Consider the following 24,428-nt stretch of genomic DNA (forward strand, 5'->3'; position numbering starts at 1 on the left):
ACCAGCTACTTGACTGAATTTGGTTATTAAGTCTAGAAGTCTTTTGATGGAGTTCTTGGGGTCTTCTATATAGAGTATCATGTCATCTGCAAATAATGACAGTTTGACTTCTTCATTTCCTATCTTTATTCCTTTTATTTCTTTCTCTTGTCTAATTGCTGCGGCTAATGTTTCCAGAACTATATTGAACAAGAGTGGTGATAGTGGACATCCTTGTCTTGTTCCTGATTTGAGTGTGAAGGATTTCAGTTTTTGACCATTTAGTATGATATTGGCTGTTGGTTTTTCATAGATGGTTTCTATCAGTTTGAGGTAGAGACCATCTATTCCAATTTTTTGTAGGGTTTTTATCATAAATGCATGTTGGATTTTGTCAAATGCTTTTTCTGCATCTATGGAGATAATCATATGGTTTTTGTCCTTGGCTCTGTTGATATAGTGTATTATATTAATTGATTTTCATATATTGAACCATCCCTGCATCCCTGGGATGAATCCCACTTGATCAGGGTGTATGATCTTCTTGATGATCTTCTGCATTCTGTTTGCCAGGATCTTATTAAGGATTTTTGCATCTATGTTCATTAGTGAGATTGGCCTATAGTTCTCTTTTTCAGTTGGGTCTTTCTCTGATTTGGGGATCAAGGTGATGCTTGCTTCCAGGAATGAATTTGGGAGCATTGCTTCCCTTTCAATTTCACTGAAGAGTTTAAACAGTAGTGGCAGCTGTTCCTCTCTAAATGTCTTGTAGAATTCAGCAGTGAAGCCATCAGGGCCCAGGCTTTTCTTAGTTGATAAGTTTTTAATTACATTTTCAATTTCATTGGTTGATATTGGGTTGTTCAGAAGTTTTAGGTCTTCTTCGTTCAACTTTGGTAATTCATATGTATCTAGGAATCTGTCCATTTCTTCTGTGTTTTCCATCTTATTGGTGTATAGGTTCTGGAAGTAGGTATTGATGATCATCTGGATTTCTGCTGGGTCTGTTGTAATTTCAACCTTTTCATTCCTAATTGCATGGATTTGGGCCTTTTCTTTCCTTTTTCTGACAAGGTTGACTAAAGGTTTGTCAATTTTGTTGATTCTTTCAAAGAACCAACTCTTGGCTTCATTGATTTTTTTATTGTTCTCTTAGTCTCCATTGCATTGATTTCTCCTCTGATCTTTATAATTTCCTCCCTTGTATGAGCTTTGGGGTTGTCCTGCTCTTCTTTTTCTAGAAGCTTGAGGTTCAGCATCAGGTTGTTTAATTGGGCTCATTCTGTTTTCCTAATATGCGTATTCACTGCTATGAATTTCCCTCGTAAGACTGCTTTCATTGTGTCCCATAGATTCTGATATGTTGTATTGTCATTGTCATTTAATTGAAGGAACTGTCTGATTTCTTCTTTAATTTCCTCTGGGACCCATTGGTTATTCAGAAGTGTGTTGTTCAATTTCCACATGTTTATGAAATGTTTTGAGTTTCTTTTGCTATGGATCTCCAATTTCATCACACTATGGTCTGATAATGTACAGGGGATAACTTCAATTCCTTTGCACTTACTTAAACATGTTCTATGTGTGAGTATGTGGTCTATTTTGGAGAATGACCCATGTGCATCTGAGAAGAATGTGTATTCTGATTTTGTGGGGTGGAAGACTCTGTAAACATCTGTTAAGTTCATTTGTTCAAGAGTTCGATTGAGTTCTAGTATTTCATTACTTATTTTTAGTCTAGTTGATCTATCTATTTGTGACAGTGGGGTGTTGAGGTCCCCCACTACAATTGTATTAGTGCATATATGACTTTTCATGTCCGTTGTTATTTGTTTTATATAGTTGGGTGCACTAGTGTTTTGTGCATAGCTATTTATGATTGCCATCTCTTCCTCTTGGATTCTTCCCTTTAAAAGGATGTAGTGTCCTTCTTCATCTCTCTTAATCAGTGTTGGTTTGAACTCTACTTGATCTGCCAAGAGGATAGGTACTCCTACTGTTTTTCGGGTTCCTGTCACATGGAGTATTGTTTTCCACCCTTTAACTTTCAGTCTATGAGTTTCCTTTTGAATTAAGTGTGTTTCTTGTATGTAACACATTGTTGGATTTTGCTTCTTGACCCATTCTGCCAGTCTATTTTTTTTGATTGGTGAATTGAGACCATTAACGTTGATGGTTATAACTGAAACATATTGACTTGTCATTGCCATGACTTTTCCTTTTTGTTGGGTTCTCCCCCTTTACATTTAATTTCTTGTCATGCCAGATAGGTTCATTCTGCTTTGCTTCCCGGGGTTGTGATCCTCAATGTCTGTTCCTAGGCTATTGTGTAAAATTCTTTGGAGTGCTGGTTTGGTGTTCACGAAGTTCCTAAGGTGCTCTTTGTCATGAAAGTATCTTATTTCTCCATCCATTTTGAAAGATAGTTTTGCAGGGTACATCAATGTGGGTTGGAGGCTGTTTTCTTTTAGGGCTTGGAATATGTCATTCCAAGCTCTTCTTGCCTTGATGGTTTGTGTTGAGAAGTCTGCTGTGATTCTGATGGGCTTTCCTTTGTATGTGATTTGTTTCTTTTCTCTGACTGCTTGGAGAACTTTGTTCTTCTGTTGTGTTTCTGGAATCTTAACAATTATATGTCTATGTGTAGATTTTTTTTGATCAAGGCTATTTGGAGTCCTATATGCCTCACTTATCTGTATGTCAAGCTCTTTTCCCCTGCTTGGGAAGTTTTCTGCCATTATTTCTGTGAAGAGATTTTTTATGTCATCTGCACTCTCTCCTGTTTCTTCATTGGGCCCAATCAGTCTTATGTTATTCTTCTTTGCATCATCTAGCAGCTGCTGGATTGATTTCTCATGTTCCCTTATAATTTTGAAGCAATTTTTCTTTTCCTGGTCACTAATTGCAATCTTATCTTCTATGTCTGAAATTCTGTCCTCACATTGGCTCATTCTGCTGTGTAGACTTTCAATGGAGTTTTTCATGTCCTGGAAATCTATTTGCATCTGTTTTATGGATTCCATTTGTTTCCTATGTTGGGATTCCATCATGTTCCTGAGCTCCTCTCTAGATTTATTAATCATGTCTTGCACTAGGGGCACATTTTCTCCTGTTATCTGAGAAATTATTTCTGATTTCATTTTTTCCAGATCCCTTTTTGTTGCCAGTTCAGTGGGTCCAGGTGGTTGAGTATCAGAGGTTTCCATCTCTTTTCCCTTTGGGATTGCTGTAGGTGATCTGGAAGTCTGGTTTTGAGACTTATTTATGTGTTTTCTCATTTTGACTGGGGCGGGGGCAGATGTTAGCACCTGCACAGATTACCTCCTCTGAGCTGGGTGAGGTGGGACAGGGGCCGGGAGCAGCGGTAGGGATGGTGACCCAAAAGCCCTTTCCTGTGGGCTGGGAGCAGCTGGAGGGATGGTGGCTGGGAAATCCCTTCCTCTGGACCAGGAGCAGTGGGATGGTGGCTCAGAAGCCCCTCCCTCTGGGCCAGGAGCAGAGGCACAGGAGGTGGCTCAAAAGCCCTTTCTTCTGGGCTGGGAGCAGCAGGAGGGATGGTGACTGGGAAGCCCCTTCCTCTGTACCAGGAGCAGTGGGACAACATCTCAGAAGCCCCTACCTCTGGGCCAGGAACAGTGGGACTCAGTACCTTGGTCTGGTGGTCTGGTGTCCTCTGTGTCTTTGTAGTGTGGAACCAGGTGGCTGCCTATCTGCAGTGGGGTGATTTGGTGTCTTCTGCATGACTCAGGACCTCGATAGGTCATGCACAGACCTTCTTGTGTGCAACGGGCTGATTTGGCATTTTCTGTGCAATTCAGGACCTTGGCAGGTCATGGGCAGACCTGCCTGTCTGCAGTGGGGTGATTTGGCATCTTCTGCATGACTCAGGACCTTGGCAGGGTGTGCACAGACCCGCCTGTCTGCAGCATGCTGATTCGGTGTGCTCTGTGCAACTCAGGATCTCGGTAGGGCATGGGCAGACCTGCCTGTCTGCAGCGGGGTGATGGGGTGTCTTCCGTGTGACTCAGGACCATGGTAGGGCATGCACAGGCCTGCCTGTCTGCAGCAGGGTGATTCAGCATGCTCTGTGCAACTCAGGTCCTCGGTAGGGCATGGGCAGACCTGCCTGTCTGCAGCGGGGTGACTGGGCATCTTCCTAGCGACTTAGGACCACAGTAGGGGATGCACAGACCTGCCTGTCTGCAGCGGGGTGATTCGGCCATTCTCTTCTTTCTTGTGATCAGTTCTGAGCCATTTCAGAGGCATCCAATTTGCTGGGAGTGGCCATACAGTGGCCAAGAAACCGTCTCCACTACAGGAGTGGAGTTATGCCAGGCCAGAATCCACCTCCGTGGCTGGAGATATGTTTTGACAGATCATATGTAATCTCTTTTTCTCTGTGATGGTTTCTGAGCCATTTTGCAAGCATTCCATTAGCTGGCAACAGCTGTACAGTGGCCTGGAGGCCACCTCCAGTTCTGGAGTGGAGTTTTGCCATCCTGAAATATTTCCCTGTTTAAGGACATTGGGTAAGATGGATGGAATGTAATCTCTTTTATCCTGTGAATGCTTCTGATCCATTTTGGAAGCATTCCATTAGCTGGGAACATCCATACAGTGGCTAGCATGCTGCTTCCTCCATGGGTGCAGCATTGTGCCATTCCAAAATATTCCACTGTGGCAGAAGATGTGGAAAGGTGGATGGAACGCATCTTCTTCTTTCTTTTGACCAGTTCTGAGCAATTTCAGAGGCATCCAATTTGCTGGTATGGCCGCAGAGTGGCCCAGGAGCCACCTCCACTACTGCCCTGGGGTTGTGTCAGACCAGATTCCTCCTCATTGGCTGGAGATGTGTTATGGCAGCTCATACATAATCTCTTTCATCCTGTGATTGGTTCTGAGTCATTTCAGATGCATCTCATTTGTTGGGAGCGGCTGTACAGAGACCTGGAATCCACCTCCACTTCTTGAGTAAGTTAGAGCCATCCCAAAATATTCCCCCATGGCAGGAGATGTGGTAAGGTGTATGGAATGCAATCTCTTTTTTCCTGTGAATGGTCCAGAGCCATGTCAGAAGCATCCCATTAGCTGGGAGTGCCCATACATTGGCCAGGAATCCGCCTCCATTTCTGGAGTGGGGTCGTGCAATGCTAAAATATTTGCCCATGGCAGGAGATGTGGGAAGGGAAATGGAACACAATCTCTTTTTTCCTGTGATTGGTTCTGAGCCATTTCAGAAGCATCCCATTAACTGGGAGGGGCCATCTGGTGGCCCAAAGCCACCTCTTCTATATGAACAGGGTAGTGCCAGGCCAGGATCCACCCCAGTGTCAGGAAATGTGGTAAGGTACATTGAATGCATTCTCTTTTTTCCTGTGAGTGGTTCTGAGCCATATTGCCAGCAACCACTTAGCTGGGAGAAGTGGTAGAGTGGCCAGGAATCCACAACACCTATGGGAGTGGAAATGTGACTTCGTATAATATTCCCCAGTTGCAGGAGATGAGGTAAATTGGATGGAACACATTCTCTTTTTTCCTATGAATTGTTCTGATCCATTTCAAAAGCATCCCATTAGATTTGAAGGGCCATTCCATTGCCTTGAACCCGCCTACACTATGGCAGCCTCGTGGTGCCAGGTCAGTATCCTCAAAGTGGCATTAGCTGTATTATGGCAGATCAGACACAATGGCTTTATTCGTGTGCTTTTCTCTGATCCATTTTAGAAGGCTTCCATTAGATGGGAGCAGCCATAGAGTGGCTAGGATGGGGCCTCCGCTTTGGGAGTGCCATTGTGCCATCCCAAAATATTCCAGCCTGGCAGGAGATGTGGAAAGGTGGCTTTAATGCATTCTCTTCTTTCTTTTAAGAGGTTCTGAGCCATTTCAGTCATCCAATTTGCTGGGAGTGGCTGTACAGTGGCCCAAAAACTGCCTCCACTACAGGAGTGGGGTTGTGCCAGGCCAGAATCCACCTCTGTGGCTGGAGATGTGTTATGGCAGATCATACATAATCTCTTTTTATCTGTGATGGTTTCTGAGCCATTTCAGTAGCATCTCATTACCTGGGAACAGGTGTACAGTGGTCTGGAAACCACCTCCATTTCTGGAGTAGGGTAGTGCCATCCAAAAATATTCCCCCATGGCAGGAGATGTGGTAAGGTGAATGGAACACAATCTCTATTTTCCTGTGATTTGTTCAGAGATACTTTGAAAGCATCTCATTAGCTGTGAGTTCCCATCCGGTGGCCCAAATCCACTTCCACTATCGGAGCTGTGTGGTGCCAGGCCAGAATCCTCTATGTGGCAGGAGATGTGTTATGGCAGATATAGTGCAATGGCTTTATCCATGTGATTATTTCTGATCCATTTTGGAAGCATCCCTTTAGCTGTGAGCATCCATACAGTGGCTAGCATGCCACTTCCACCATGGGAGCAGCATTGTTCCATCCCAAAATATTCCACCATGGCAGCAGATGTGGAAAGGTGGATGGAATGCATTCTCTTCTTTCTTGTGAGCAGTTCTGATCCATTTCGGAGGAGTCCCCTTTGCCTGGAGAGGCTGTAGAGTGGCCCAGAAACTGCCTCCACTACTGGAGTGGGGTTGAGGCAGGCCAGAATCCTCCCCCCATGGCTGGAGTTGTGTTCTTACAGGTCATATGTAATGTCTTTCTTGCTGAGATTTTTTCTGAGCCATTTCAGAAACATCCCATTTGCTTGGAACAGCCATACACTGGCCTGGAAGCCACCTAAAATTCTGGAGTGGGTTTGTGCCATCCCAAAATATTACCTCATTTAAGGACATTGGGTAAGATGGATGGAATGTAATCTCTTTCTTCCTGTGAATGCTTCTGATCCATTTTGGAAGCATCCCATTAGCTGGGAACATCTATACAGTGGGTAGCATGCCACTTCCTCCATGGGTGCGACATTGTGCCATCCCAAAATATTCACTGTGGCAGGAGATTTGGAAAGGTGGATGGAACACATCCTCTTTTTGCTTTTGAGACGTTCTGAGCAATTTCAGAGGCATCCAATTTGCTGGTATGGCCACAGAGTGGCGTGGTAGCCACCTCCACTACTGCACTGGGGTTGTGTCAGGCCAGATTCCTCCTCATTGGCTGGAGATGTGTTATGGCAGCTCATACGTAATCTCTTTCTACCTGTGATTGGTTCTGAATCATTTTGGAAGCATCTCATTAGTTGGGAGCGGCTGTACAGTGGTCTGGAATCCGCCTCCACTTCTCGAGTTTGTTACAGCCATTCCAAAATATTCCCCCATGGCAAGAGATGTGGTAACGTGTATGGAATGCAATCTCTGTTTTCTTGTGAATGGTCCAGAGCCATGTCAGAAGCATCCCATTAGCTGGGAGTGCCCGTACATTGGCCAGGAATCCGCCTCTATTTCTGGAGTGGGGTTGTGCAATCCCAAAATATTCCCCCATGGCAGGAGATGTGGGAAGAGGGATGGAAAGCAATCTCTTTTTTCCTGTGATTGGTTCTGAGCCATTTTGGTAGCATCCTTTTACCTGGAAGCGGCCATCCGGTGGCCGAAAAGCCACCTCCACTATGGGAGCAAGTTTGCGCCAGGACAGGAACCTCTCCCATGCCAGGAAATGTGTTAAGGTACATCAAACCCATTCTGTTTTGTCCTGTGAGTGGTTCTGAGCCATTTTGGAAGCAACCAATTAGCTCTGAGCAGTGGTAAGGTGGCCAGGAAGCCACCATTCCTAAGGGAGTGGCATTGTGCCATCCTAAAATATTCCCTCTTTGCAGGAGTTGAAGTAAGGTGGATGAAACGAATTCTCTTTTTTCCTCTGAATGGTTCTGAGTCATTTCAGGAGCATCCAATTATCTGGGAGCCACCATACAACACACTGGATGCTGCCACTCTTACTAGATTGGCATGGTGCTAGCCCAGAATCCTCACCCATGCTGATAGATGTGATATGGTGGATTGAACACATGTCATTTTTTCCTGTGAGTGCTTTTAGCCATTTTGGAAGCATAACATTAGCTGGGAATGGCTGCACCATTGACTGGAGGCCACCTCAATTAGCGGAGCCACATGGTGTCAGCCCAGAATACTCCATCATGGCAATGGATGTGATATGGTGGATTGATCATAGGCAGTGCTTTCCTATGAGTGCTTTTACACTATTTTGGAAGCATTCCATTATCTTGGAATGGTTATGAGACTGAACGGATGTCGCCTCCATTGCCAGAGCGGCATGGTGCAAGTGCAGAATCATCCACTGTGGCAATAGATGTGATTTGTTGGATTGATCTCATGTTATATTTTCCTGTGAGTGCTTTTGAGCCATTTCAAAGCATCCCATTAGCTGAGAGTGGACATAACACAGACTTAGTGCTACCTCCATTACTGGAGTGGCATGGTGTCAAAACAGAATCCTCTCCCATGGCAATACATGTGATATGGTGGTTCGAATGCATGCTATTTTTTCCTTTGAGTGCTTCTGAGCTGTTTTGGAAGCATCTCATTAGCTTGGAGCAGCAGAATGACAGACCAGTCACGGCCTCTATTACTGCAGTGGCATGGTGCCCATCTGGAATAATACCTCATGTCAATAGATGTGATATGGTGTATCAATCACATGTCATTTTGTCCTGTGGGTGCTTTTGAGCCATTTTAGAAGCATCTATTTAGCTGCAACGATCCGTTTCACAGACTGGATGCCCCCTCCATTACTGGAGCTGTATGGTGCCAGCCCAGAAACCTCCCCTGTGGCCATAGATGTGATATGGTAGATCGATCACATGTTATTTTTTCTTGTTAGTACTTTTGAGCCATTTTGGAATCATCCCATTGGTTGGGGGCGGCCATAACACAGATGGGATGCCGCCTCCATTACCGGAGCCCCATGGTTAAATGATGGAATCATCCCCGGTGGCAATAGATGTGATATGGTGTATCAATGGCATATCATTTATTCCTGTGAGTACTTTTGAGCCATTTCTGAAGCATCCCATTAGCTGGGAGCATCCTTACAACAGCCCGGATGCCACCTCCATTACTGGAGAGGCATGGTGCCAGCTCCAAATCCTCCAAAGTGAGCATAGATGTGATATGGTATATCAAACGAAGGTTATTTATTTCCTATGAGTGCTTTTGAGACATTTCAGAAGCATCCAATTATCTGGGAGCTGCTGTACAACAGACCAGATGCTGCCACCTTTATTTCAGTGGGATGGTGCTAGACCAGAATCCTCACCTGTGGTGATAGATGTGATATGGTGGATAGAACGCATGTTAATTTTTCCTGTGAGTGATTTTCATCCATTTTGGAAGCATAATATTACCTGGGAGTGGCTGTACCATTGATTGGTTGCCACCTCCATTACCGGAGCCCCATAGTGTCAGCCCAGGATACTCCACCATGGCAATAGATGAGATACGGTGGATTGATTGCCAGTCATTTTTTCCTATTTGCGCTTTTACACCATTTCAGAAACATTCCATTATCTGCGAAACACCATACCACAGACCGAATGCTGCCTCCATTGCCAGAGTGGCATGGTGCCAGCCCAGAATCCTCCACTGTAACAATAGATGTGATTTGTTGGATCGATCTCATGTTATATTTTCCTGTGAGTGTTTTTCAGCCATTTTGGCAGCATCTCATTAGCTGGGAGCAGCGGAACAGCAGACCGGATGCCGGCTCCACAACTGGAGTGGCATGGTGCCAGCCCCAAATCCTCCAAAATGTCAATAGATGTGATATGTTATATAAAAGGCAGGTTATTTTGTTCCTGAGTGTCTTTGAGCCATTTCAGAGGCATCCAATTATCTGGGAGCCGACGTACAACAGACTGGATGCTGCCACCATTACAGGAGTGGGATGGTGCTAGCCCAGAATCCTCACCCGTGGTGATAGATGTGATAGGGTGGATAGAACGAAAGTTATTTTTTCCTGTGCATGCTTTTCAGCCATTTTGGAAGCACAACATTTGCTGGGAGTGGCCATACCATTGACTGGATGCCACCTCCATTACTGGAGCCACATTGGATCAGCCCAGAATACTCCAACATGGCAATAAATGTGATATGGAGGATTAATCCCATGTAATTTTTTCCTATGTGCCCTTTTATGCCATTTCAGAATCATTCCATTATTTGGGAACTGCCATACCACACCCTGGATGCTGCTTCCTTTGCCGGAGTGGCATGGGGCCAGGCCAGAATCCTCGAATGTGGCAATAGATGTGATGTGTTCGATTGATCTCATGTTATATTTTCCTGTTAGTGCTTTTGAGCCATTTCGGAAGCTTTCCATGAGCTGGGAGTGGCCGTACCACAGAACTGGCGCCACCTCCATTATTGGAGCAGCATGGTGCCAAACCAGAATCCTCCCCAGTGGCAAGAGATGTGATATGGTGGATTGAATGCATGCTGTTTCTTCCTGTGAGTGCCTCTGAGCTGTTTTGGAAGCTTCCCTTTGGCTTGGAGCAGCTGAATAATAGATCGGTTGCCCCCTACATTTCCGCAGTGGAATGGTGATAGCCCGGAACACTCCCACGTGTCAATAGATGTGATATGGCATATCAATCACATGTGAATTTGTCCTGGGTGCACCTTTGAGCCATTTCAGAAGCATGCAAATAGCTGGGACAAACCGCACCACAGACAGGACACCACCTCCATTACTGGAGCTGTATGGTGCCAGCCTAGAAACCTCACCCATGACCACAGATGTCATATGGTGGATCAATCGCATGTCATTTTTTACTGTTAGTGCATTTGAGGCATTTCAGAAGCATCTCATTTGACGGGTGCAGCCATAATGCAGATGGGATGATGCCTCCATTACCGGAGTGGTATGATGCCATCCCAGAATCATCCCCGGTGGCAACAGATTTGATATGGTGTATCAATTGCATATCATTTTTTCCTGTGAGTGTTTTTGAGTCATTTTGGAACCATCTCTTTAGCTGAAGGTAGACGTTCCACAGACCGGATGCCACCTCCATTACCTGAGCAGCATGGTGCCAGCCCGGAATTCTCAGATGTGGCATTATATGAGATATGGGGGATCGAAGACATGTTATGCAGAATGTTGCCATCCCGGAATCATCCCCGGTAGCAATAGATGTGATATGGTGTATCAATCGCATATCATTTTTTCCTGTGAGATTTTTTGAGCCATTTTGGAACAATCTCATTAGCTGAAAGTGGACATTCCACAGGCTGGATACCACCATTTTTACCTGAGCGGCATGGTGCCAGGCCGGAATTATCAGATGTGGCATTATATGAGATATGGTGGATCAAAAGCATGTTATTTTTTCTGTGTGTTCTTTTAGCAATTTCGGAAGCATCTTTTTATCTGGAAGTGGACGTAGCACAGACCAGATGCCACCTGCATAACCTGAGTGGCATGGTGTAAGCCTGGAATCCTCCACGATGGCAATCAATGTGATATGGTGGATGGAACGGATGTTATTTTTTTCATTGAGAGATTTTGAGCCATTTTGGAAGCATCAAATTAGCTGGGAGTGGCCCTACAACAGACTGGATGCCACCTCCATAACCGGAGTGGCATGGTGCCAGTCCCCAATCCTACAAAGTGTCAATAGATGGGATATGGTATATGAAAAGCAGGTTATTTTTTTCTTATGATTGCTTTTGAGACATTTCAGAAGCATCCAAATATCTGGGAGCCGTTGTACAACAGATTGGATGCAACCACCATTTCAGGAGTGGGATGGTGGTAGCCCAGAATCCTCACCCTTGGTGATAGATGTGATAGGATGGATAGAACGCAAGTTTTTTTTTCCTGGGCATACTTTTCAGCCATCTTGGAAGCACAGGATTCACTGGGAGTGTCTGTACCATTGACTGGATAACACTTCCATTACCGGAGCCACATGGTATCAGAACAGAATACTCCAACATGGCCATAAATGTGACATGGAGAATTGATCCCATATAATTTTTTCCTATGTGCCCTTTTACGTCATTTCAGAATCATTCCATTATTAGGGAACTGCCATACCACAGACCGGATGCCGCTTCCATTGCCTGAGTGGCATGGTGCCAGCCCAGAATCCTCCAAAGTGGCAATAGATGTGATTTGTTGGATCGATCTCATGGTATATTTTCCTGTTAGTGCTTTTGAGCTATTTTGGAAGCTTCCCATGAGCTGGGAATGGCCGTACCATAGACCTGGTGCCACCTCCATTATTGGAGCGGCATGGTGCCAAACCAGAATTCTCCCCGGTGGCAATAGATGTGATATGATGGATCGAATGCATGCCATTTTTTCCTGTGAGTGCTTCTGAGCTGTTTTTGGAACCTTCTCTTTAGCTTGGAACAGTTGAATGATAGATTGGTTGCCGCCTAAATTTCCACAGTGGCATGGTGATAGCCCGGAACACTCCCATGTGTCAATAGATGTGATATGGCATATCAATCACATGTCATTTTGTCCTGTGTGTGCCTTTGAGCCATTTTGGAAGCATCCAATTAGCTGGGACGACCCACACCACAGACAGGACAACGCCTCCATTACTGGAGCTGTATGGTGCCAGCCTAGAAACCTCACCCATGGCCATAGATGTCATATGGTGGATCGATCACATGTTATTTTTTCCCTTTAGTGCTTTTGCACCATTTCAGAATCATCTAATATGACGGGTGGAGCCATAATGCAGACGGGATGCTGCCTGCATTACCGGAGCGGTATGGTGCCATCCCAGAATCATCCCCGTTGGCAATAGATGTGATATGGTGTATCAATAGCATGTCATTTCTTCCTGTGAGTGTTTTTGAGTCATTTTGGAGCCATCTCTTTAGCTGAAGGTGGACGTTCCACAGACCGGGTGCCACCTCCGTTACCTGAGGGGCATGGTGCCAGCCCGGAATTCTCAGATGTGGCATTATATGAGATGTGGAAGATAGAAAGCATGTAATTTTTTTCTGTGCATTGTTTTGAGCTATTTCACAAACATCTCTTCAGCTGGAAGCTGAAGTAGCACAGACAAGATGCCACCTGCATAATTTGAGTGGCATGGTGTAAGCCTGGAACCCACCAACATGGCAATCAATGTGATATTGTGGATGGAATGCATGTTGTTTTCTTCACTGAAAGATTTTGAACCATTTTGGAAGCATCACATTAGCTGGGAGTGGCCCTACAACAGACTTGATGCGGCCTTCATTACCAGAGCCGAATGTTGCCATCCTGGAATCATCCACAGTGACAATAGATGTAATATGGTGTATCAATCACATATCATTTTTTCCTGTAAGAGTTTTTGTGCCATTTTGGAACAATCTCATTAGCTGAAGGTGGACGTTCCACAGACCGGATGACACCCCCATTAACTGAGTGGCATGGTGCCAGCCCAGAATTCTCAGATGGGGCATTATTTGAGATATGGAGGATCGAAAGCATGTTATTGGATTCTGTTCATTCTTTTGAGCTATTTCGGAAGCAGCGCTTTAGCGGGAAGCGGACGTAGCACAGACCAGACGCCACCTGCATAAACTGAGGGGCATGGTGTAAGCCCAGAACCCTCCAGCATGGCAATCGATGTGATGTGGTGGATGGAACGCATGTAATGTTTTTCATTGTGAGATTTTTGAGCCATTTTGGAAGCACCACACGAGCTGGGAGTTGCCCCACCACAGCCTGGATCCCGCCTGCGTTACCGGAGTGGCATGGTGGCAGTCCCAAATCTTCCAAAGGGTCAATAGAGGGGATATGGTATCTCAAAAGCAGGTTATTTTGTTCCTAGGATTGCTTTTGAGACATTTCAGAAGCATGAAATTATCCGGGAGCCAACATACAACAGTCTGGATGCTGCCACCGTTACAGGAGCGGGAGGGTGCCAGCCCAGAATCCTCACCCGTGGTGATATTTGTGACAAGGTGGGTAGTACGCATGTTGGTGTTTGCTATGCATGCTTTTCAGCCATTTTGGAAACAGCACGTGCGCTGGCAGTGGCCGTGCCATTGACTAGATGCCACCTCCACTGCCAGAGCCATATTTTGTCAGCCCAGAATACTCCACCATGGCAATAAATGTGACATGGTGGACCAGTCCCATGTAATTCTTTCCTAGGAGCCCCGTGAAAACATTTCGGAAGCATTCAATTGTCTGGGAACCGCCAAAGCACAGACTGGATGCCGCTTCCATTGCCTGAGTGGCATGGTGCCAGCCCAGAATCCTTCAATGTGGCAATAGATGTGATTTGTGGCTCGATCTCCAATGACGTTTTCCTGTTACTGCTTTTGAGCCATTTCAGAAGCTTTCCAAGTGCTGGGAGAGGCCGTACCACAGACCTATTGACACCTTCATTATTGGAGCAGCATTGTGCCAAACCAGAATCCTCCCCCTTGGCAATAGATGTGATATGGTGGATCGAATGCATGCTGCTTTTTTCCTGTGAGAGCTTCTGACCTGTTTTGGAAGCTTCCCTTTAGCTTGGAGCAGACGAATGATAGGGCGGTTGGCGCCTACATTTCCGCAGGGGCCTGGCGATAGCCCAGAACACAGCCACGTGTCAATAGATGTGAAAGGTCGAATCCATGGCATGTGGTTTTGCCCTGTGTGTGCCTTTTCGCCATTTCGGAAGCATCCAATTAGCTGGGACGACCCGCACCACAGAGGGGACACGGTCTCCGTTACTGGAGCTGTATGGTGCCAGCCTAGAAACCTCACCCATGGCCATAGATGTCATGCGGTGGGTGGATCACATGTTCTTTTTTCCTGTTAGTGCTTTTGAGCCAATTCGAAAGCATCTCATTTCTCGGGTGCAGTCATTATGCAGACCGGATGGCGGCTCCATAAGTGGAACGGCATGGTGCCATCCCTGGATCAGCCCCGGTGGCAATACATGTGATATGGTGTGTCAGTCGCATATCATTTTCTCTTGTGAGTGTTTCAAGGCATGTTGGAACCATCTCTTTAGCTGAAGGGGGACGTTCCACAGACCGGATGCCACCTCCATTACCTGAGCGGCATGGTGCCAGCCCAGAATTCTCAGATGGGGCATTATTTGAGATGTGGAGGATCGAAAGCATGTTATTGGATCCTGTTCATTCTTTTGAGCTATTTCGGAAGCATCTTTTTACCTGGAAGCGGACGTAGCACAGACCAGACGCCACCTGCATAAACTGAGGGGCATGGTGTAAGCCCGGAATCCTCCACCATGGCAATCGATGTGTTGTGCTGATTGGAACCCCTGTAACTGTTTTTAGTGTGAGATTTCGACCCATTTTGGAAACATCACAAAAACATGGGATTTGTCCACAACAGACTGGATACAGCCTCCCTTATCGGAGAGGCTTGGTGTACGTCCCAAATCCTCAGAGCGTTAATAGATGGAATATGAACTCTCAAAAGCAGGTTATTTTGTTCCTATGATTGGTTTTGTGACATTTCAGAAGCCTGAAATTATCTGGGAGCCGACATACAACAGAGTGGATGCTGCCACAATTGAAGGAATGGGATGTTGCTAGCCCAGAAACCTCAAAAGTGGTGCTACTTGTGATATGGTGTATACAGCACAAGATTATCTTGATCCTAGAAGCCAAAATCACTGCTCAGAATGATCTGGCAGTTTGTCCTTTAGTTTTTATTGAAGCATACTTTGAGAGGCAGTTCTCCAATGCAACGCAATGGAACCTTCGGATTTGAAGTGCTTCTCAGAGAGTGCAGCTAGAGTGCTGTGAGATTACCAGTGCACTCCATTCTAGCACTTACATCCAACACCATTCACAACACATACTAGCTGTCTGCATTGCTGAATTCCGTAGCATAACTTTATGATTCTATTACCGGGAATAGCCCTTTGGCTTAAAATGTGCATTGAGTTTCTACTGAAAGAGAGGTACTTAGTCCTCTACATTGCCCTTAGAAGAACTTGATGTTAGAAGCTGAAAACACTCTTCTGTATGATCCGGCAGTTGGCACTTCAGTTTTCCTTCAAGTTTTCTTCTGGCGCCAGCTCTCCCATGCAAGTCAATGGAAGGTTGTAATATAAAGTGCAGTTCCTTCTCAGAAAAAGGAGCTAGAGCTCTGTGCGTTTACCAGTGCACTCTACTCTTTGACTTATATCAAACGCCTTTGCAACACATTCCAACTGTCTGTATTGCTAAATTCTGTATCACAGGCTTATGAGGCATGTATTTTGTATAGCACTTTGGCCTAGAAATTGCATTGTGGGTGTGCTGAAAGACAGGGCCTGGAAAGTCCTCAACTTTGGTCCAAGAGGAACTTGATTTTAGAAGCCAAAAACACTCTTCAAAATGATGACACAGTTTGTACTTCAGTTTTCACTGAAGCATTCTTCTAGCTCCAGCTCTCGCATGCAAATCAATGGAAGGTTATATTATAAAGTGCAGTTCCTTCTCAGAGAAAGCAGCTAGAGCACAGGGAGGTTCCCAGTGCACTCCACTGTTGGGCTTACATCCAACTTCATTCACAACATATTTCATCTGTCTGCATTGCTCAATTCTGTAGCACATCACTGTGAGGGCCTGTCCCACAAAACATGTTTGTTCTAGAAAGTGCATTGAGGTTCTCCTCAAATATAGGCAATGGAAAGTCCTCAACATTGCCCTAAGAACTTGATGTTAGAAACCAAACAACCCTCAGAGAGGTCCGGCAGTTTGCGCTTCAGTTTTCATTCAAGCATTCTTCTAGGGCCAGCTCTCCCATCAACTCAAAGGAAGCTTATATAAAGTGCAGTACATTCTCAGACAAAGCAGCTACATCTCTGTCCGTTTGGCTGTGCACTCCACTGTGGGACTTATATCCAATACCATTCACATCCCAATCTGTCTCTCTGCATTGCTGGTTTCTGTAGCACATCTCTATGAGGCCAGTACAGTGACTAGAACTTTGGTTTAGAAATTGCATTGAGGTTCTGCTGAAAGTGAGGTGCTGGAAATTCCTCCACTTTGCCCTAAGAACTTATTGTAAGCCAAAATCACTCTTCAGAATGATCCCACAGTTTGTACTTCAGTTTTCATTGAAGCATTTTTCTAGCAACTGCTGTCCCATGCAAGTCCATGGAAGGTCATGACATAAAGTGTATTTCCTCTTCAGAGAAAGCAGCCTGAGCACGGAGGGTTTACCAGTGCACTCCACTCTAGGACTTCCATCCAACACCATTCAAAACACATTCTAGCTGTCTGTATTCCTGAATTCTGTAGCATAACGTTATGTGGAATGTACCTCAAATAGCACTTTGGCCCAAAAATTGCATTGAGGTTCTGCTGAAAGACAGGTGCTTGACAGTCCTCAACTTTGCCCTAAGATGAACTTGATGTTTAAATCAAAAACACTCTTCAGTATGATCCTTCAGTTTATACTTCAGCTTTCATTGAAACATTCTTCTAGCCCCAGCTGTCCCGTGTCAGTCAATGGAAGTTTATAATATAAAGTGCAGCTCCTTCTCAGAGAAAGCAGCTGGAGCGCTGTGAATTACCAGTGCTCTCCACTCTTGGACACACATCAAAGAAGATTCACAACGTGTTCTACCTGTCTGCTTTGCTCTATTCTGTAGCACATCTTTATGAGGCTTTGCCACTAATAGAGCTTGGCCAATAAAGTGCACTGAGGTTCTCCTGAAAGGCACTTGCTGGAAAGTCCTCCACTTTGTCCTGAGATGACCTTGATGTTAGAAGCAAAACACAACTTTCAGAATGGCATAGCAGTTTCCACTTCAGTTTTCCTTCAAGCATTCTTCTAGTGGCTGCTCTCCCTTGCACGTCAAAGGAAGGTTGTAATCTATGTGCAGTTCCTTCTCAGAGAAAGGAGCTAGAATGCTGTGATTTTACCAGTGCACTCCACTCTTGGACTTACATCTAACACGATTCACAACACATTTCAAATGTCTGCGTTGCTAAACTCTATAGCACATATATAGGAGGCATGTACTGTGAATAGCACTTTGGCCAAAAATTGTATTGTGGATCTGCTGAAAGACGGGGCCTGGATAGTCCTCAATTTTGCCCCAAGAAGGTCTTGATTTTAGAAGCCAAATACACTCTTCAATATGATCCGGCACTTTGCACTTCAGTTTTAATTGAAGCATTCTTTTAGCACCAGGACTCCCATGCAAGACAAAGAAAGCTTAAGATATGAAGTGCTGTTCCTTCTCTGAGAAAGCACCTACAGTACTGTGAGTTTACCAGTGCACTACACTCTTGGACTTACATGTACTGCCATTCACATCCCAACATGGCTCTCTGTATTGCTGGTTTCTGTGGCACCTCTCTATGAGGACTGGACTGTGAAGAGCACTTTGGCATAGAAAGTGCACTCAGGTTCTGCTGAAAGACAGGTCCTGGAAAATCTTCAACTTTGTCCTAAGCCGAACTTGAAGTTAGAAGCGAAATACAATTTTCAGAATGGTTGGGCAGTTTGCACTTCAGTTTTTATTCAACCATTCTTCTAGCAGCACCTCTCCCATGCAACTCAATGGAAGGTGAGGATATAAAGTGCAATTCCTTATCAGAGAGAGCAGCTAGAGCAGTGCACTCCACTCTTTGATTTACATCCAATACCATTCACATCACAATCTGGCTCTCTGCATTGCTGATTTCTGTAGCACATAAGTATGAAGCCTGTAATGTTAAAAGCACTGTGACCTAGAAATTGCATTGAGGTTCTGCTGAAAGACAAGTCCTGGAAAGTCCTCAACTTTGTCCTAAGCAGAACTCGATGTTAGAAGCCAAACACACTCTTCAGAATTGTCCTACCCTTTGCACTTCAGTTTTCATTCAAGCATACTTCTAGAACCAGCTCTCCCTTGCAGGTCAATGGAATGAGCAGATATAAGTGCAGTTCCTTCTCAGTGAAAGAAGCTAGAGTTCTGACTCTTTGCCAGTGCACTCCACTCCTGTTCTTACATCACATACCATTCACATCACAATCTGTCTCTCTGCATTCCTGATTACTGCAGTATATCTCTATAAGGCCTGTACCATGAGCAGCACTTTGGCCAAGAAAGTGCATTGACGTTATGCTGAAAGATGAGTCCTGAAATGTCCTCACCTTTTTCCTAAGCAAAACTTGTTTTTAGAAGTGAAACACACTCTTCAGAATGGTCTGGCAGCTAGCACTTCAGTTTTCTTTCAAGCATACTTCTATTACCAGCTCTCCCATGCATGTCAATAGAAGGTGAGGATATAAAGTGCAGTTCCTTCTCAGGGAAAGCAGCTAGAGCTCTGTCAGTTTGGCCATGCACTCCACTCTTGGCTTACATCCAATAGCATTCACATCACAATCTGGCTCTCTGGATTGCTGATTTCCATAGCACTTCTCTCTGATGCCTATAATGTGAAACCTACTTTGGCCTAGAAAGTGCATTGAGGTTGTGCTGAAAGACAGGACCTGGAACGTCCTCAACATTTTCCTTAGCAGAACTTGATGTTAAAAGCCAAACACACTCTTCATAATATTCTGGTAGTTTGCATTTGTTTTCATTCAAGCATTCTTCTACCAGCACCTCTCTCATGCAAGACAATAGAAGGTGAGGATATACAGTGCAGTTCCTTCTCAGAGAAAGCAGCTAGAGCTCTCACTTTGGCAGTGCACTCCATTCTTTACCTTACTTCCATTTCCATTCACAGCACAATCGGGCTGTCTGCATTGCTGATTCCTGCAGCACATCTCTGCGACACCTGTACCGTGAATAGTACTTTGGCCTCAAAAGTGCATTGAGGTTCTGCTGAAAGACAAGTCCCACCTGAAGAAAGCTCCCTGCCTCCATTCCAGCCTCCCAGGCCAGAGAAGCTGAGCCTGTCCCAGTACACAGACTGAAGCTCCCCTGCTGCCATTCCAAGCTCCTAGGGCAGAGAAGGTGAGCCGAGTGGGCCCCAGAAGCACCCCCCCCGGTGAAAATGAGAAGACACAGAAGCCTCAAAAACAGACCTCTGGATCACCTACAGCAACCCCAAAGGGAAACGAGATGGAATACTCTCTGATACACTACCACCTGGACTCTCTGAACTGGCAACAAAAGAGGATCTGGGAAAAATGAAATCAGAAATAATTTCTCAGATAACAGCAAAGATTTTGCTCATGGTGCAAGACATGATTAATAAATCTAGAGAGGACACAGATTAAACAAATTGAGGATCTGAGGAGTATGATGGAATCCCAACATAGGAAACAAATGGAATCCATAAAACAGATACAAACAGATTTCCAAGAGATTAAAAATTCCATCGAAAATCTGTGCAGCAGAATAAACCAATGTGAGGATACAATTTCACATATAGATGATAAGATTGCAATCAGTGAGGAGGAAAAGAAAAATTGCTTCAAAATTGGAAGGGAACAAGAGAAATCAATCCAGCAGCTGCTGAATGATGCAAAGAAGAATAACATAAGACTGATTGGAGTCAATGAAGAAAGAGGAGAGAGTGCAGATGACATAAAAAACTGTTCACAGAAGTGATGGCAGAAAACTTCCCAAGGAGGAGAAAAGAACTTGACATAAAGATAAGTGGGGTATATAGGACTCCAGCTAGCCTTAATCAAAAAATCTACACAAAGGCATATAATAGGATTCCAGAAATCCAACAGAAGAAAAAAATTCTACAAGCAGTGAGAGAAAGGAAACAAATCACATACAAAGGAAAGCCCATCAGAATCACAGCAGACTTCTCAATGCAAACCCTCAAGGCAAGAAGAGCTTGGAGTGATGTATTTCAAGCCCTAAAGGAAAACAGCCTCCAACCCAGATTGATGTACCCTGCAAGACTATCTTTCAAAATTGATGGAGAAATAACATACTTTCATGATAAAGAGCACCTCAGGAACTTCATGAATACAAAACCAGCACTCAAAAAAATTTTAGACAATACCCTAGGAAAAGACAATGTGGATCACAACCCCAGGAAACCCAGCAGAATGAATCCATTGGGCATGACAAATTAAACGCAAAGGGGGAGAATCCAACAAAAAGAAAAAGTCATGACAAGGCTTTTAAAACTTTTGACTTCATCTCTCTAATGAGTGTATAATTCAATCTTATTGTACTGATTAGTATTTTTCTGATTCTAGAATTGCACACCATTCCTTGTGCTATACTGGCTATTTATCACCTTCTTATGTCTACATTTTAATTGGGTTGTCTATTAAGCTCTAAGAATTCTTTATATATTCTGCTCATAGGTTATATGCATTGTAAATATGGTCTGCTTAAGGACTACCTTCCATTTTAATGATGTCATTTAAAGTTCTAAATTTTGATGGAATCTCATTTATCATTTTTTTTCTTTTATACATCATGTTTTTTGTATCCTAGGTAGTTCTTGCCTACCCTGAATCCATAAATATTTTCCCTTATAATTTCTTCTTAAAGTTTTATACTTTTAGGCTTTCTTATTTGGGTTCGTGGATCCCTTCAAGTTATTTTCATGTATGGAAAAAAAGGGTTGAGGTTAATTTTTTATATATGGATACCAAGTGTTCTAGACACTATCTCTTCCTCAGCTCTTGAATTGAGTTTATATTCTATAAAATGCTGTTAAATAATCTTTCAAAACTCAGTGGACCATATATGTGTGGTTCTATTTCTAGATTCTCTGTTTGATTCAAATGATCTATATGTCTTTCCTTACACCAACACTGCCTTGATTACTGTAGCTTTACAAGAAGTCTTACAATTGGGTGCTAAACATCTTCCAACACTGTTTTTGTTTTTGGCTTTTCTGGGTCCTTTGTACTCCTACATAACTTTTAAATTTCAATATCCAATTCTTCATTTATAGCAAGTATACATAGACCTGAAGTTTTATATATACTTTTTGTTTTCTAATCCTGCTAAATTCAAGTACAAGTTCTAGGGGCTCCTAGAGATTTCTCAGTATTTTCTCTGTAGATGATCATTTCATCTACATATATTGTGCTTCTGCCATGCCAATCCTATCCTAGTTATGTCATTTTATTGCCAGACTATTTTGGTGGGGACCAGGTTTCAAAGTTTAATGAACAGATAAAAAGTAAGCGTATCTGCCCTTGTTCCCCACCTTAAGGAGAAAGCATTGTATCTTCTCCATTCATACAAGGCGTTCTAGCTGGAAGCATGGAGCACATGTCTTTAATTTGTTGAGAAAGTTCTGTTCTCCTTCTAGTCTCCTGATAACTTTTATTATGAACAGCTGTCGAATTTAGTTGCATACTTTTTCTCCAACTAGTGACAGGATCATATGGCTTTTTCCTTTCCTCTGTTTAAATGATGACTTTTGGGGGTGGATCTTTCAATGCTGAAAAAAACACTGCCATCCCTATAACAAAACCACTTTCTACATCCTACCAGATCTGACTTCCAATAGTTTGTTTTGGTAAACAAATTTCTATGTTCATACTTTTTTCTTCTATTATCTTTATCCAGTTTTAGGATTAGCACAATGTTGATTTCCTAAAATGAGGGGAGAAGTGTTTCTTCTTTTTTGTGCTTTGTTTGATATAATTTATCAGTTAAAATGTTTATGAGCCTGCTGTTGTCATATAGGTAGGTTTTCAACCTAGGAATATACTTTCTTTAATAGGTGCTATTCAAATTTTATATTTCCTCCATAGTTAATTTCATTAATTTTCTTCTTCTTAGATGTTGTCAAATTTATTTCAGAAAAGATTTTTGTAATATGCTTTCTGTATTCTTTTAAATTCTGTAAAATCTGTGGTAATGTCTCTTAATATTGTAATTTCAAAAATGTATAACTGATATTGTATAACAGGAAGAAAAGGTCTAAAAGAACCGGTTAATTGGGAGGGGTAGGGGAAGGAAGAAAAGGGAAAGGGAAAAATATGAGGAAAAAAATGGAAACAAGGTCTTTGCAAATAGGTAATGATGGAGAGGGTGAATGGAGGGCAAGGGAAGGAGAATAAAAATAAGAACCAAGAGACACATGTAATGGTACAAGATCCCAATGATGAATGGAACTGTATTGTATACCTAAAATGTACCAATAAATTTAATGGGGGAAAAAATAGACAAGTCCTGAAAAGTCTAATCTTTCTCCTAAGCACAACTTGCTTTTAGAAGCCAAACACACTCTTCAGAATGGTCTGGCCCCCTGCACTTCCATTTTCTTTCAAGCGTACTTCTATCACCAGCTCTCTCATGCAAGTGAATGGAAGGTGAGGATATAAAGTGCAGTTCCTTACCAGGGTAAACAGCCAGAGCTCTGCCAGTTTGCAGTGCACACCACTCTTGGACTTACATCCAACACCATTCACATCACAACGTAGCTCTCTGCATTGGTGACTTTTGTAGCACATCTCTATGAGGCCTGTACCGTAAATAGAACTTTGCTCTAAAAAATGCATTGAAGTTCTGCTGAGAGATCCTGGAAAGTCTTCATCTTTTTCCTAAGCAGAACTTGATGTTAGAAGCCAAACACACTCTTCAGAATGGTCCGACAATTTGCACTCTAGTTTTCATGCAAGCATTCTTCTAGCATCAACTCTCCCACGAAAGTCAATGGAAGGTGAGGATGTAAAGTGCAGTTCCTTCTCAGAGAAAGCAGCTAAACGTCTGCTATTTGGGCAGTGCACTACACTCTTTGACTTACTTCCAATACAATTCACATCACAATCTGTCTCTCTGCATTGCTGATTTCTGTAGCACACAGCTATGAGGCCTGTACCATGAAAAGCAGTTTGGCCTAGAAAACGCTTTGAGGTTCTCCTGAAAGGTCCTGGAAAGTCCTCAGCTTTAGCCTAAGCAGAAAGTGATGTAGAAGCCAAACACACTCTTCAGAATATTCCGGCAGTTTGCACTTCAGTTTTCATTCAAGCATAATTCCTGCTCTAGCTCTCCCTTGCATGTCAAAGGAAGGTGAGGAATTAAAGTTCAGTTTCTTAGGGAAAGCAGCTAGAGCTCTGTGAGTGTGGCAGTACACTACACCCTAGGACTTATATCCAATACCATTTACATCACAATCTGGTACTCTGCATTGCTGATATCTGCTGCACATCATTATCAGGCTTGTTCCATGAATATCACTTTGGCATAGAACATGCCTTGAGGCTCTACCGAAAGACAGGTCCTGCAAAGTTCTCACCTATTTTTTTAAGCAGAGCTTGATGTTAGACTTGAAACACTCTTCAGAATGGTCCTGCAGTTTGCATTTCAGTGTTCCTTCAAGCACACTTCGAATGCTAGCTTTCCCAAGCAAGTCAAAGGAAGGTTCGAATGTAAAGTGCAGTTCTTTCTCAGAGAAAGCAGATAGACATTTGTCAGTTTGCAATTGCGCTCCACACTTGGATGTCCAGTACCGTCCAAAGAAGACCGTTTTGTTAGAAGCCAAACACACTCTTCAGATCGGCCTGGCAGTTTGCACTTCAGTTTTCTTTCAGGCACAGTTCTATCGCCAGCTCTCCCGTGCAAGTCAATGGAAGGTTAGGATAGAAAGTGCAGTTCCTTCTTAGAAAAAGCAGCTAGAGCTCTGTCAGTTTTCTAGA

General features: G+C 43.7%; 1 long non-coding RNA gene across 1 annotated transcript; it reads left to right on the plus strand.

The window, feature by feature from the left end:
* Positions 1-427: 427 nt before the first annotated feature.
* LOC147829169 (uncharacterized) lies at positions 428-20,400 on the plus strand. The gene is made up of 2 exons (XR_015449460.1): positions 428-13,867; positions 14,061-20,400. It is a non-coding gene; the product is annotated as an uncharacterized LOC147829169 (long non-coding RNA).
* The last annotated feature ends 4,028 nt before the right edge of the window (positions 20,401-24,428 follow it).

The sequence above is a fragment of the Heterocephalus glaber genome, unplaced genomic scaffold, assembly GCF_053883595.1.
Source record: "Heterocephalus glaber isolate CG9 unplaced genomic scaffold, H.glaber_assembly_v1.0 deba00000724, whole genome shotgun sequence".
NCBI lineage: Eukaryota > Metazoa > Chordata > Mammalia > Rodentia > Bathyergidae > Heterocephalus > Heterocephalus glaber.